This window comes from Hippocampus bargibanti, linkage group LG05 (assembly GCF_051943395.1).
Source record: "Hippocampus bargibanti isolate YZ-2025 linkage group LG05, ASM5194339v1, whole genome shotgun sequence".
Taxonomy (NCBI): Eukaryota; Metazoa; Chordata; class Actinopteri; order Syngnathiformes; family Syngnathidae; genus Hippocampus; species Hippocampus bargibanti.
In genome coordinates, this window is record NC_142738.1 from 11,691,925 (window position 1) to 11,705,384 (window position 13,460).

At 42.2% G+C, this 13,460-nt stretch overlaps 1 long non-coding RNA gene across 1 annotated transcript; it reads left to right on the forward strand.

Moving 5' to 3' along the window:
- Positions 1-3,811: 3,811 nt before the first annotated feature.
- On the forward strand, positions 3,812-9,806 carry LOC148897943 (uncharacterized). The gene is made up of 3 exons (XR_016114991.1): positions 3,812-3,933; positions 6,595-6,684; positions 7,230-9,806. It is a non-coding gene; the product is annotated as an uncharacterized LOC148897943 (long non-coding RNA).
- Positions 9,807-13,460: the final 3,654 nt, after the last annotated feature.

Genomic DNA, 13,460 nt, shown 5'->3' on the forward strand with positions numbered 1-13,460 from the left:
TGAAGCAAAGCCATTGAACACAAATTGGCTAGTAGTCTAACCAGTTATTAACCAGTCAACTATCCGCTCTCATTCTCTAACAGGTAGGCGAGTCACACGCACTCTTATCATTGTGAGGATGGTGCCACCTAGTGGATGAAATCATACGTCCACCATGAACCAACAAACCCCTTTGTGTTAGAGTTGATTGACAAAGTCTGTTATTTCTCGAAGTGGACTGATGTGGTCACAGTGGCAGTAAACGGCGCCACGGAGCAACACGAAGGTTGATATTTTTTGTGTGTTGTTGCCACAGATATAGAGTTGAACAAAGCAAGCTGATAGACATGTCTACATGGAGGCCATGTTAGAAGGGGCAATCTTCAACATCGATGGCAATGCAAGGTCGTTTGTGTCGGCATTTTTCGTAGAGGCAAACGTCCCATCAACAGTAATGGAAAGCATGACCTGCCCGCCAATATACGAACATCGATTGGCACTCATCCCCCGCCCCGCGATATTTAGAGTTTTCCATTTGCCCGCCATGCATGTTTTTAGACTGTGGGAGTAAATTGAAGTACCCAGAGTAAACCGACACAGACAGAGGGACAAAATGCAAACTCCAAATGTCGGTTGTCCTTCAAGTGAGATTCTCAACCTCCGTGGCACCCTAATCTGCCCTAGCACACGAGTTGTGAATCTTCGCTACCATGTGTGACATACGGACGATTTAAAGCAGATAAAGAAGGGCCTTATACGGCTGTCAGTTTGAGAAAGGATTGATTCAAAGGGAAGTGAAGGCGATGAGCCCCGGCGGCCCCGCTGCGGACATGACAGCAAAGTTTAACAACACCTACAAAAGGAAGATGTGGTCAGACAATTATCTACAGCTTCGTGGCGATTCATCACACAGCGGCCTGCCAACGTCAAACCCTTATGACAAAACGAGTCCAGAGCTATTGATCACGCCCCGCCTTGGGTTTCACTTGCACTCACACTTTATCAGATGAAGCTAATTGGGAACATATTCAGACCGTGGTCCTGAGAGATGTGTCTGTCAAGAGTCACATTCCTGCTCTGATTTTCCGATAGCACGTAGCGCCTGCTGTCTGGATGGGAGGGGGGGGGGGGGGGGGGGGGGGCAGCTGTGGGAGTTCAGGTTGGGCGTCAGGGGGTTTGGGGGGGTGTCAGGGTTTCAGCAGCACATCTCGAAAAGGATAGGTGAGTAATAAGTGTACATCCTTTAACTCTCTGTGGGCTTGTCCTCTGACTGGATTAAATATGTGCCAGGGATTTATGAGTTTGAAGACCCCCCGGGCCCCTCAAAGAAGTCCAGGATGAAGCCGCGTACACTTCAGCTTTTTTATTACCCATTATTTTTCCTCTTGAGGCATCACACAATCTTTATTTCGCTTACCAATTGAACGCTATAATTTGCTATTTTTGAAAAGCCTAGTTTTTTTTTGGGGGGGGGGGGATTCCTCTCAAATCAGAGAACCTTTAATCGTCCCACAATGGGGAAATTTGCAATGACCACGTGTCCAGATATGCAATGTATGAACATCAGAGATGTTGTTATGCACGCAGTAAGATGATCCAATGGTGTTTTGGTCACATCATTCGGTACATATAATGTGATGCAAACAAGACAAAAAAAAAGAAAAGAAAATATCAGTTGCATTTGATTGCATCATAACTACATTAGACTGTTATATAATTGTTTCTTAAAATGGTTGTAATTGACAGAAAAGTGCAATTCTCCATTACTGTAAATTGTAACCACAACAACAAACTGTTGAATAAATCAATAGCATTTGACAGGATTGCAATTTATAACCACATAAAAATGTATCGACCCTATCGGAACGTCTTCCTTCATTGTGTTGAAATGTGTGTTTTCCAATGCATCTTCAGATTTATGATTTTTTTGTTTGATGTGTTTTAAAACGTGGAAGCGCCAGTTCTGTAATCGGGCAGCATCATTGTTGCTTCATTAGATCCTATTTGACAAAGACGGATTATTAAATAAACAAACTCTGAAATTAAATTGCATCTGTAGCCATGAATGATCGGGGGTCTTTGGGGTTGCAAGTGAAGTTTTGTCTTCATTAAGAAAAATAATGAAGGGGAAGAGAAGATTTATTGTCATTTACTCTTGAATAGTAGAGGATAAAAATAATTTCGCAATGACATTCTGAGGTTACTTTACAAGCTGCCAACTTTTTTTTTCTTTGGCAAAATGAAGCAGCGTTGTGGATGTACTTTTTTTCTGGACACATTGTTCCTATGGGAGAAGGTGATGTCATGCATGCCTCATGTCTTGCACACCACATCACAAGGATCGAGTAATTTCAGACCTACTTGGTTAACTCATTCACTGCCAGATGTGTAAAAATGTGTCCACTCCGGTGCCAGGGTTTTTGTCATTGTCACTTGAATTACACGACCCGCAGAAGATTGAGTTTTAGGACTACATAAACATTCAGTACAGCGTTAGAAACCTGATACTCTCTTCTTTCATCAGAAAAAAAGAGTTAATTCCTGAATGATATGGGACTGGAGCCGATGCGTACGTGGAACTGTCGCAGATTTATGTGGGACAGGAGACGCGAGACAATCTCTTTTCGTCAATGGATGCTACAGCTTCATGTTTGCTTTCAACATTTAGCTTCAACATTAACTTAGCTCTCTCTCTCTCTCTCTCTCTCTCTCTCTCTCTCTCTCTCTCTCTCTCTCTCTCTCTCTCTCTCTCTCTCTCTCTCTCTCTCTCTCTCTCTCTCTCTCTCTCTCTCTCTCTCGGCAGTCCATCTAAGTCGACGATGACATAGCTTCCATTCTTATGTGGGGTATTGGACATTGGTTATTAGCGCTGGCGGCGATGCCACTGTAGGTGACTAGCTTGTAGTAGACGTGCACATTCCACCATGAATTCCCTGATCCACTGCTGAAAAGGATGCTTTGATCCTCTCCTCTTTCATTTAGAACTGCTTTATGTCACAAAGAGGGTACAGCAAGTGCTGAACAATGAATGACTCTCTGTGTCTTTGGGTTGTCATATTATTTGTTACAGTAAAGTCTCGTTATATCGATATCGGATATATCGATAGTCCCGGTTATATCGATACTATTTCTATGCACGCACGGAGAAAATTACATGCAAACAGGGTCGGATATATCGATAGTCCCGGTTATATCGATATTTTTTCGGACTCCCTTGAATATCGATATAACGAGACTTTACTGTATTTAGTTTTTTTTTTGTTTCCTTTCTTTCCTTTCCTAACTTTGCTGCTATGTTACTTCCGGGTAGAGTGAACGCTGGTGCGAAAGGCGGCTGCTGCTCACCCGCACAAAAAATTACATGACTGTAAAGTGTCCTTGAGAGTTTTGAAAGGCGCTTATAAATGAAATGTATTATTATTATTATTATTATTATTATTATTATTATTATTATATGATCTTGAAATGAGGACAGCTGTGCAATATAATTCCATACATACATATTGGTTGGTATTACGCTTGAACAACAGCTGAAGCTGGAACAAAGCACTAATATGGAAAGAAAGGAAATGCTGCTCCCTTGTGGAAGGGAAAACATTGCCAGAGGCCATGGCCAGCGCTTTATCGGCACCCAAACAAGGAAAAAAACAAAACCCGAATTAAGGGTTAGGGTTACAAAACCCGAACTAATTTGGGAATGGCGCTCTACGTCATATTTTCAATTCCCGAATAAATTTGGGAATGGCAGTCAATGAGTTAAAAAAAAGAATTTCAGCTTGTACATGTGACATGATTTTTGCCTCCTTTTCATCAAACAGGGAGAAGCAAGGTCATTGACAGGAAGAGGACCACAATTGGGAATCAACAAATGGAAGCTGCCATTCTTCTTCTTTTCCTTTCGGCTTTTCCCATCAAGGGGTCGCCACAGCAAATCAGTGTCCTCCATCTTCAGAGGTTCGATCCGCATGTTTGTTTTGGCCAAGCTTTTACGTCGGATGCCCTTCCTGACACAACCCTCTGTATTTATCCGGGCTTGGGACCGGCACAAGAAGACTTATGTCCCTTTGTGGCTACAGAACAAGCAACTCGCTCAGTCAAAGGCTCCCAAACACAAAATGGTCATCGCACAGCAACATTCAAAAAAGCAAAAACTATACTCACCATTTGATGACAATGCTCTGATCTTACCGTGAAATGGGCAAAAGCTGCCATTGAGGTGGTGGAAATAAGGCGGACATTTTTTTTGTGGGGGGCGGGGGGATATGGGAGTGCAGATGTGCAGGTAAGTGACCACGCGGCAAACCTTGGCTATACGGTACAGACCACAGTGCAATTTCCGACTCTAATTAGACTTCCCATGTGAAGTCTGCTTTTAATCAATCCGAGGAAGCGGCACATGCTAACTGGCATGTTGCCGGACCACACTTGGCTCATGGAGAATTTCAACATGTACATTTGTTGAGGCAAACTGACCAGGCATTGATGTGGAAGTCTTCGGTCCTCTTTCAGCTTCTGCCAAGCACCAACTTGTCTGTTAAATGAAAGTGAGTCTCGGCAACAGTTGAAGGAATCCGTGATGTGATCCACCTACAGCTCTAAAAGAAAATGTGAGCCATCTTGAGCTCTTTTCACCTGCTGATAGGAATCTCGCCCCAATTGCCAAAATCCGAGCGACAACTTCTCTTGTTATGAATTTGTCTCTTCCCTCCTTCCGGCTTGCCTCACCTGGAACCAATCTGTAACACAATCACAATGCCTTGACATAAAAGCTCAGTTCCTGCCTTTGATTGTCTCTTTCTCTCCACATGTATTCTTCACCAAACTCTCTGATGGTCCCCGGTGTTGAAAAGTCCTGTTTTGAAAAGAGTCTGAGCCGCTAACCGTCATGCAGATTTCCTTGCAAAAATGAATTGTTCCTGTTCCTTTTTTTTTGCTCAGTAGTCACCTGGGGAGGGGGGTGTCGTCATGTTTGAGCATGAACGTCCTTGTTTTAATCATCTTAAAAAACTGCAGATTGTTCCACTGAATTTACATGACCTGGTCGCCAGTCTGCAAATTATGCAGCAAATCATGTGTTCCACACTGTGGCTGGTGGGGAACACTGGCATTGATTTTAACTGGGCGTGCAAATGGAAGGCAGTGGAAGGAAGGCTGTCTCTTCGGAAACTACGGATGCAGTGGAGACTTGCATAACTTAATCCAAATTTTAAAACCACCATAATCATGTCACATTTAGAGACACCAATGCTGACAAAAAAAAACACAAAAAAATAGCGCGATTGGCTCAGGCCAAAACAACAACAGTTATTTGGGTTCCATCTTGGTGTTAAAAGAACTATGAACTGAGTTGATGAGTTTCATTTGGAAAAAAACTTCTTTGCCACCATTTTCACTCACTCACTCACTCACTCACTCACTCACTCACTCACTCACTCACTCACTCACTCACTCACTCACTCACTCACTCACTCACTCACTCACTCACTCACTCGCTCACTCACTCCCTTTCATTCTCTCTCACTCGCTCACTCACTCACTCACTCACTCACTCACTCACTCACTCACTCACTCACTCACTCACTCACTCACTCACTCACTCACTCACTCACTCACTCACTCACTCACTCGCTCACTCACTCCCTTTCATTCTCTCTCACTCGCTCACTCACTCACTCACTCACTCACTCATTCACTCACTCACTCACTCACTCACTCACTCACTCACTCACTCCCTTTCATTCTCACTTGCTCGCTCGCTCGCTCCCTCTCATTCTCACTCACTCACTCACTCACTCACTCACTCACTCACTCACTCACTCACTCACTCACTCACTCACTCACTCACTCACTCACTCACTCACTCTCTGTCTCTCACTCCCTCTGTCACGAACTTTCTCATTTGTATACACACGCACACCCACACACACGTATGCACGCACGCTCACACAAAATCACGTTTCATGAAGCTATTGTGCTCAAATTGGTATGAAAAAGTGAAGCTTCTGTAGGAGTTAATGCTTTTCATTTGTTCGCTTGTCGTAAATCAGTCATCCCTCACAGAGGGTGTCCAGTATTGTGGGGGTGATTCAAATCTAATAGCAGCTGTTTTTTCCCCAGGCCCAGGGGGGATTTATTCCTGAGTCAACATGCCAGACCTTATTTCCTACTCACTCATGGGTTGCCTCTCAACACCCGACCTGGCTGCAGCCACTGCAGATCTCCACATGGAACTTGTATAGATTAGGGAAACCTTGGAAGTGACCCCGCAAAGAGCCTTAGACACACACAAGGAGCTAGGCCAAGAAATGTTAATGTTCTGTTCTTAAGTAATTTGTCTACACACATGATTAAGGAGGTTGACCTTCATATTGGAAACACAGACAGAGGACCTGCCTCCAGAGTGGCGCTTCCAGTGAAGGGCCAACTGGGGCTACACCGCTGCAAAAAGGACCCCGAGCCCAACCCCAACCCCCAAGTGATTGTATAGTACTGTAGTATGATCAAAACTGTCACAATGCCATTACTAAAGCGTAACATTTATACTGATATTTTGTTTAAAGGGTTCAACAGACAGCAAGCCGTATTTCACATTGCTATTTATGTTCTATTTTTTAGTCGTGGATGAAAAGCAAGGCCCAGTCAGTCTGCTTGGCGATGTAAACAGGCAACATGTTAGAATCAATGTATAGACGGTGATTTGAACAGGTGAGACACTCCCCTACTTACAAACATTTGAGTTACGAACAACGGTACATACATAACATATTTGTAGTAACGTGTAGTATTCGCTCCAGTTGTACATGTACATATCTTTATAGAGCATATATTTTATTACATGTTTATTTTTCAGACAAAACCAATACAGGTTACTTATACAAGCCTTAAACATACTTGTATAAACAATTAAACATACTTATATAAGCCTTAAACATACATTCCATACAAAATATAGCAACTTACGAAGAAATTCACCTTACATACGGCCGCTCGGAAAGTATCTCGTTCGTAAATTAGGGAGCGTCTGTATTGCAGCCAAACGTTTTACATTTCTGTCAGACATAAAATCAGTAGTAAGTGGACCCCAACAAAATAATGATTTACTTTACATTTATTTTATACTGCTGCTACAAATGCACTGATCCCTGCCTTGGACTTTTTGTCTTGGACGCATGTAAAACTATATAAAATATACAAAATTATTGTAGTATGTTAAGACTCAGATGTTCTTTTCCTTTTTCTCTTTTGCGCAGGATGATTTTGGTTTATGACGCTGCCAAGAAGTCCTTCACAGGAGCGGAATTACAAAAGGAGGTTTCATCTACACATAATGAGAGTAAATTCCCAACTGTCATGAAACAAAACCGGTTCCGTGCCGCGATAGAGATGCCTGCTGAAATTTCGGACATCTTGTTTTGATGCTTCCCACGAGCGACAACACTGCAGCCGTTATCTGGTGTCCACTAGCAGGGTTCGTACAACGGATGGATGATGCTCCTCCATGTGACTTTAATTGAGTGATTAGGCGTAATTCAATAAGCAATCGAGGGGCAATGCGCGTGAGTTTGAGGCGTAAAGCAAAAGACGACTGGTGAGTGGATCCTTTGTCTGTGAGCATCCGTCATTGCTGCTACCTTTCAGCGGCAATCACGCGCTCCGATAGGCCTTGAGCCAGCACCCCGAGTCGACCGCTCAATGCTAATTGTCGAGGCCCAACAACTTATGGAACCATGGACATTATGGAGGTTGAATGTTCCTTCCTTGTGTTTACCATGTGAGTCACTAGACTCTTTGGAGAGCCATCAAGCATAAACGCAGACAGAACCCAACCCTTGGAAACTGTGGGTTAGGGAAATTATTAGCTAGTGCACATATGACTTTTCTGTTAGCTTACGCATCGGCAACCCTGAACACTCTAAAGAGTCATTTTGACCGTCTACCGTGAAACCAACAACAAAAGAAGAGCACCGATTCAACACCTAAAGACAATACTACATATAAAAAAGTAATCAAATAAAATGTATACGTATTTGGATTGAATTGGATTGAATTAGCCTTTATTCGTCTCGGAGTGGAGACATTTAAAATTCACAGCAGCAAAGAGATGAAAGGAAGAGGAAAGGAAGAAGTAGAAAAAACAAAATACAGGAGCTGCTGTAAAGGCAGTCACTTTCGCGGCGCCAGCTTGAAGTCAAAAACAAACAAAAAAACTAAATAACAAATAATGTGACGCAACACAAAAGGCACAGACAGTCATTCAATCTTAAGCACTTTCTGCAGCCTCTTTGTTGTATGAAGCAGTTCTAGATGAAAGAGGAGAGGATCAAAGCATCCTTTTCATCAGTGGATCACGGACATCATGGTGAAATGTGCACGTCTGCTACGAGGTAAATGTTGAAAGCAAACACGAAGCTGTAGCATCTGTAACAAGCCTCAGGCCTAGGGGATACTATCCAAATCCCAACTTCATCAAAGCCACAGTTTCATATGTACATGTGGCACATCCAAAGCATCACCCAACGTGTCTCTGATTACTTTAACATCATGAGGATGTCACAAAATTATTTTGAATAGCTGTGAACGACGAAGAAATGACAAAACGTTTATTATTGCCTTACTCAGCCGGCAGTGATTTATTACCGACTGCGCATGCGTGGGATGAGCCTATGTTGTCTTCCTCTGTTCCATTCACAGCAGTGTAATGCCATCTACTGACTTGGAATCTAATGGAATAAAAACACGGCAATGGAGGTAATTTCTAAACCCCCTATACCATCATTTCTAAACCCTCTACACATCCATTGATGAAAAGACGTAAATCCGCTTCAATTCCAAGCCGTGACAGTTCCACATGCGCATCGGTGCTCTGCGCTGATGCTTCTTTCTGCTCATCGCGGGCTCTTCAAGCCATACATCCATCCAGCCACAGACTGTCCAACAGCACCAACTGTTCCACTGAACAAAGTGGGGCTGTGAAAATGCTGCCCATTACAGGCGTAAAAAAGCACAATTGCCCCAAAGCTGTCCACCGATGACAGTCAAAGTCACCGACATTCCTCCCTACTTAAAAACAGTGCTTGTGAGATTGTCTCACATCTACTGTCCCACGTAAATCCTCTTCAATTCCAAGTCGCAACAGTTTGATTTACCGGTATGTCCTCCTGTTATTGATGACATTAAAACCAAATGTCAAGTCCAAAACTTTCTATGCAGTGCCATTCGTCTAAACAGGCAATCCGATTTAATGTACTGTCTATCTTTGTAAGTGGGCGGCCATTTTGCTGCCTACTGTCAACCGAAAATGACATCACAGTTACTCACGCCTCAGGTAATGACGTTTTCCACAATTACCAGAGACCTGAGCATTTTTGGTCGACCGCAAAATAGCCGCTGCCGACGATAAATACAAATTTGTGGATTTTGCTGCTGACTTCTGAATCAATCAAACAAACAAACAAACAAACACAATATTACCGGGAATTAAAATGCCACATTGAGGCTGTAGCGGTGGTGCATAGAAAACATTGGAAAGAAAATGTTTGATTTGACTTTCCATTTCAGGACTATTTCATTTGATTTGCAAACTAATTGAAATATATTTTTTAACCTGGTTAGTGTGATTTTATTATTTTTTATTTTTTCTGGCGAAGGGTACAGTATCGGCATATCATGGCTCCAATTCATCAAGACAACAATCCATAATCTTTGTGACTTTGTGAGCAATGTTTGTATTTTGATGTAGTTCACATAGCATGTAGCATTAAGAAATGTTTTTGTTGTTGTTGTTGGATTCATGTCCTGGGGTTGATAAAGTGTCTTTTTTTAACACATCAGCACTCATGACAGAACTTTGAATGACCAAAAAAGAAACACTAAAGTAAAAACTTATTTTTTTTACAAGAGGACCATCATTTGTTAGAAAACTAACAACTGATGGTCATTTAAACGTATTCTTTCCACAGAGAGCCACAGTCGAGGGATGAATACACTACATGCGGCTTTGGAAGCGGTGGCTTGCAGACCCGTTTTCACTGACAACAACAAACAAACCAAAAACAAAAAACAAAACTCAAGCTCCATAATGATTGAATACAAAATCACGTCAAGACCAGCATGCTACAAGCAACGTATCACAGGGGCATTTTGTCTCACAATAATCCTTTTGTAGTCCAACTGGTCATACAAATTTTATTTTGGCCAAAACCATTTTCAGAAATTGAAAGACGCCATAGCTTCAGAATGACGCATTAAATAGCTCAGTGAGCGATCTCCAGTCAGTTAAATTATTTTGTAAAGTAGGTCCAACCCCAGTATGGTTGAAGTTTGATGAACGAGTCTTGTTACAAACCAAAGCGCTATAAGAATTCAGTGGAACTACCATGCCAAAAACGTGTTTTGATGTTTTGGATACAATGTTCATTTTAAAGCACAAGTGTCAAAGTCAAAGGGTGGGGGCCAAATCTGGCCCGCCACATCATTTTATTCGGTCCGTGAAAGCAAATGAAACTTTTGAAATTCCATGATGCTTGCAAAAGTCCAAACCCAAATGTCAAATTGTCCCATGTACACCACAATAATAGTCATTATTTTTGACTTCATATTTGAAAACTAGTTACAGTGATACCTCGGTTTACGAACCCCTTGCCTTACGAATTTTCGGTTTACAAACGTTACATTTATGAAAAATTTACCTTGGCATAGGAACTATTTTATGGGATACACACGGAGCACAACAATGAGTGATGTGTCATTCGCAAACGAGTCCGTTCTCTTAACAACAAAATGGCAGCCGACTGTTTTTGTCCTCTATTCCTGTCAAGGTTTGCAAGGTGGTGATGGCGGTTGTGGATCCCAAAAAGCAGGCAGGAGGGAGCAGCAGGTTGTATTGGAGAAATTGTATTAAAATAAAGTCAACAGGAACAAAATCTAAAACATTAAAATCATCTGAACAGAAAAAGTATCAAAGAAAAAACCAAGAGTAAAAGTCTGCCAAGATGAAACAAACACATGCACAGTATACAATGCATACAGCATACAATGACCCGACCCCGAATGGTCGTGCCCGGAGTCCTTTTAACTGCCACTAATGAAGACGACCAACACCTGAACAACTGAGGGCGGGGCCGACAGCACGACCCGTTGGTCGCCAACCAGATCGTGACAGTCTGCCACTAATCAGAGCGACCAGCACCTGTGCAGGTGCCGGCGGGGCCGACAGCGCCACCCGTTGGTCGCCAACCAGATCACCGCCCGCAGTCTTCGGTTAAAGCCACGTGATTGGTCAACAACGCAGCAGTAAGGGGCGGGGGGTTACAGACAGAGAGAGTGAGGCCGTTCTCCAAAAAACAAAATGGCGACAAAATGGCGACGACTTTTTTATTTTATTCCCCGCCCCAAGTCTTCGGTTAAAGCCACGTGATTGGTCAAGAATGCAGTAGTGAAGGGGGGGTGAAATTTGGACTTGTTTCAACTTTGATAGTTCAAAAGCAGAGTGTAGACTGCAAGGTTAAAATATACCACTAATCAGGCTCCACAAATAACCCGCACAAGCCATCTGTACACTTGATGCAAAAAGCTATCAACCCAGCTAAACAGATCACAATTGATTAGGAACTGGGTAAAATGATCGCAGAGAAAGCACCTACAAGGGATCATTCCTCACGATGGTGAAAGAAGAAGGCTACATTCCTCATCATGTGTTTAATGCTGATGAAACCGGCCACTCCATTCCATCAAGCCATCAACGGCCATCACAAAGGTAAAAAAAACAACTTTATTATTCAGTACAGTTTATTTCTAAAACTATAATACCATAGCACATTTATTATACATAAAATAAGGTATATTTTGTGCAGTTTTAAGGCTTAGAAAATTAGAAAGTAGAAAATTATGGTTTATGGGGACCTGGGAACAGATTATTCTCATTTTAATGGTTTCCTATGGGAAATTAATTTTTGGGATACACACATTTCCCCTTAAACACTCTGTCTGGGAACCAATTAAATTCGTAAGCCAAGGTATCACTGTATTCATAATTTTTTACACTCTAAATGTAATATGTGAAGGAGATGAAACAGTCTAATGCCTTCCCCAAATTCATAACAGCCCTGGAGAGGAAAGTGTAACTACAATGTGGCCTGCAGCAAAAAAATTACTTTGACACCCTTGGCAAAAAGCAATGCTTAAAAAACACAACCAAACCCCCCCAAAAAAAAGTCAAGGAATTCTCACCAACACTGGAAGGAGAAGCCTTCCATCTTAGGCCATTATAAACAAACATATGTTTTCAATGTTCGGGAGGCCCACTTGCCAAGTGTCATATTATTTGACTGTACCCTTTTGGCATGTGCCAAAAAGACTCATCGATTTACAATAATACCTCACAGCGTAATAGTGAGAACAGAAGTTTGCCTATCCTGTTGCGTTGCGTGTTATTAAACGTTCTACGACTATAATTGCTCCGCTCCCCTTGAAGTCACGACGTGAAATGCAAATGACTTGACATCTTTCATTCCTTTCATCACTTTGCTGCTGTGAAATGTAAATTTCTCCACTGCGAGACTAATAAAGGCAAATCCAATCCAATCCAATCCGATCTCAAAGGAGATTAGCAAAGATTAGCATACAGCAAACAGAAATGCAATTGACGCTTGGTCCCAAACTGTACCTTTGTACCAGACATGTTTTTTTAACTAATGATGGCCCATGATGTCAAACCAATCCTCCACAATGACTGTGACCTCATAGCTATAAAAAGCGACTGTCGTGTGAGGTCTTCCTAAGCTCAAAACGATCCGTCGCTTAAGTTATTTGGGGGACGCTTGTAACTATGCTTTGAATTTCTAGAATAGATCAAATGAAGCAGGGAAAAACAATGGAAAACAAGTGTCATGGAGACACCGATGAGGCTGTGAACCAACAGGGCCCTGTGGAGGTCTGGCAGCAGCGAGAGGGACACAGAGTCTCTGCAGCAGCCATTTGAAGGAGGACAAGGCAGTTGTTCAACAAGTGTCCACCCAAATTTAAGTACAAGCTGCGTGACTCTAATTAGCAAAGCCATGTGAAAAGACTTCTTTCTTGTCGCAACGAGGACATTCCTGACAATTAAGAAGATGAGTATGGTACTGTTTGTCTCTCCGAGGAAATGTTGCTGTGGCGAGTGACTACCTGGAAGAGAGAGATGCGCTCCAGCCACGTGTTGAGTCTGAATGCTGCTCTGCAACAAACAGCAGAGGAATGGATTTTTTGTACACAAGGGGTCAACCATCATGCAAGTTTATAATAAATGTAATGGAATACATTGTTAGCATGCTAAGGGACACCTGCCAAACATGCAAAATATTGACACAATTTCATTTAAATCAGTTCTGGTTTCGAGTATATGCGTGTATCTGCACACTCCATACAATATGGCCACATTTTGTCCTCATTTTGACAATGATCTATTGAATTGTATGACCTCAAAAATGAAAGTTTGGAGATTT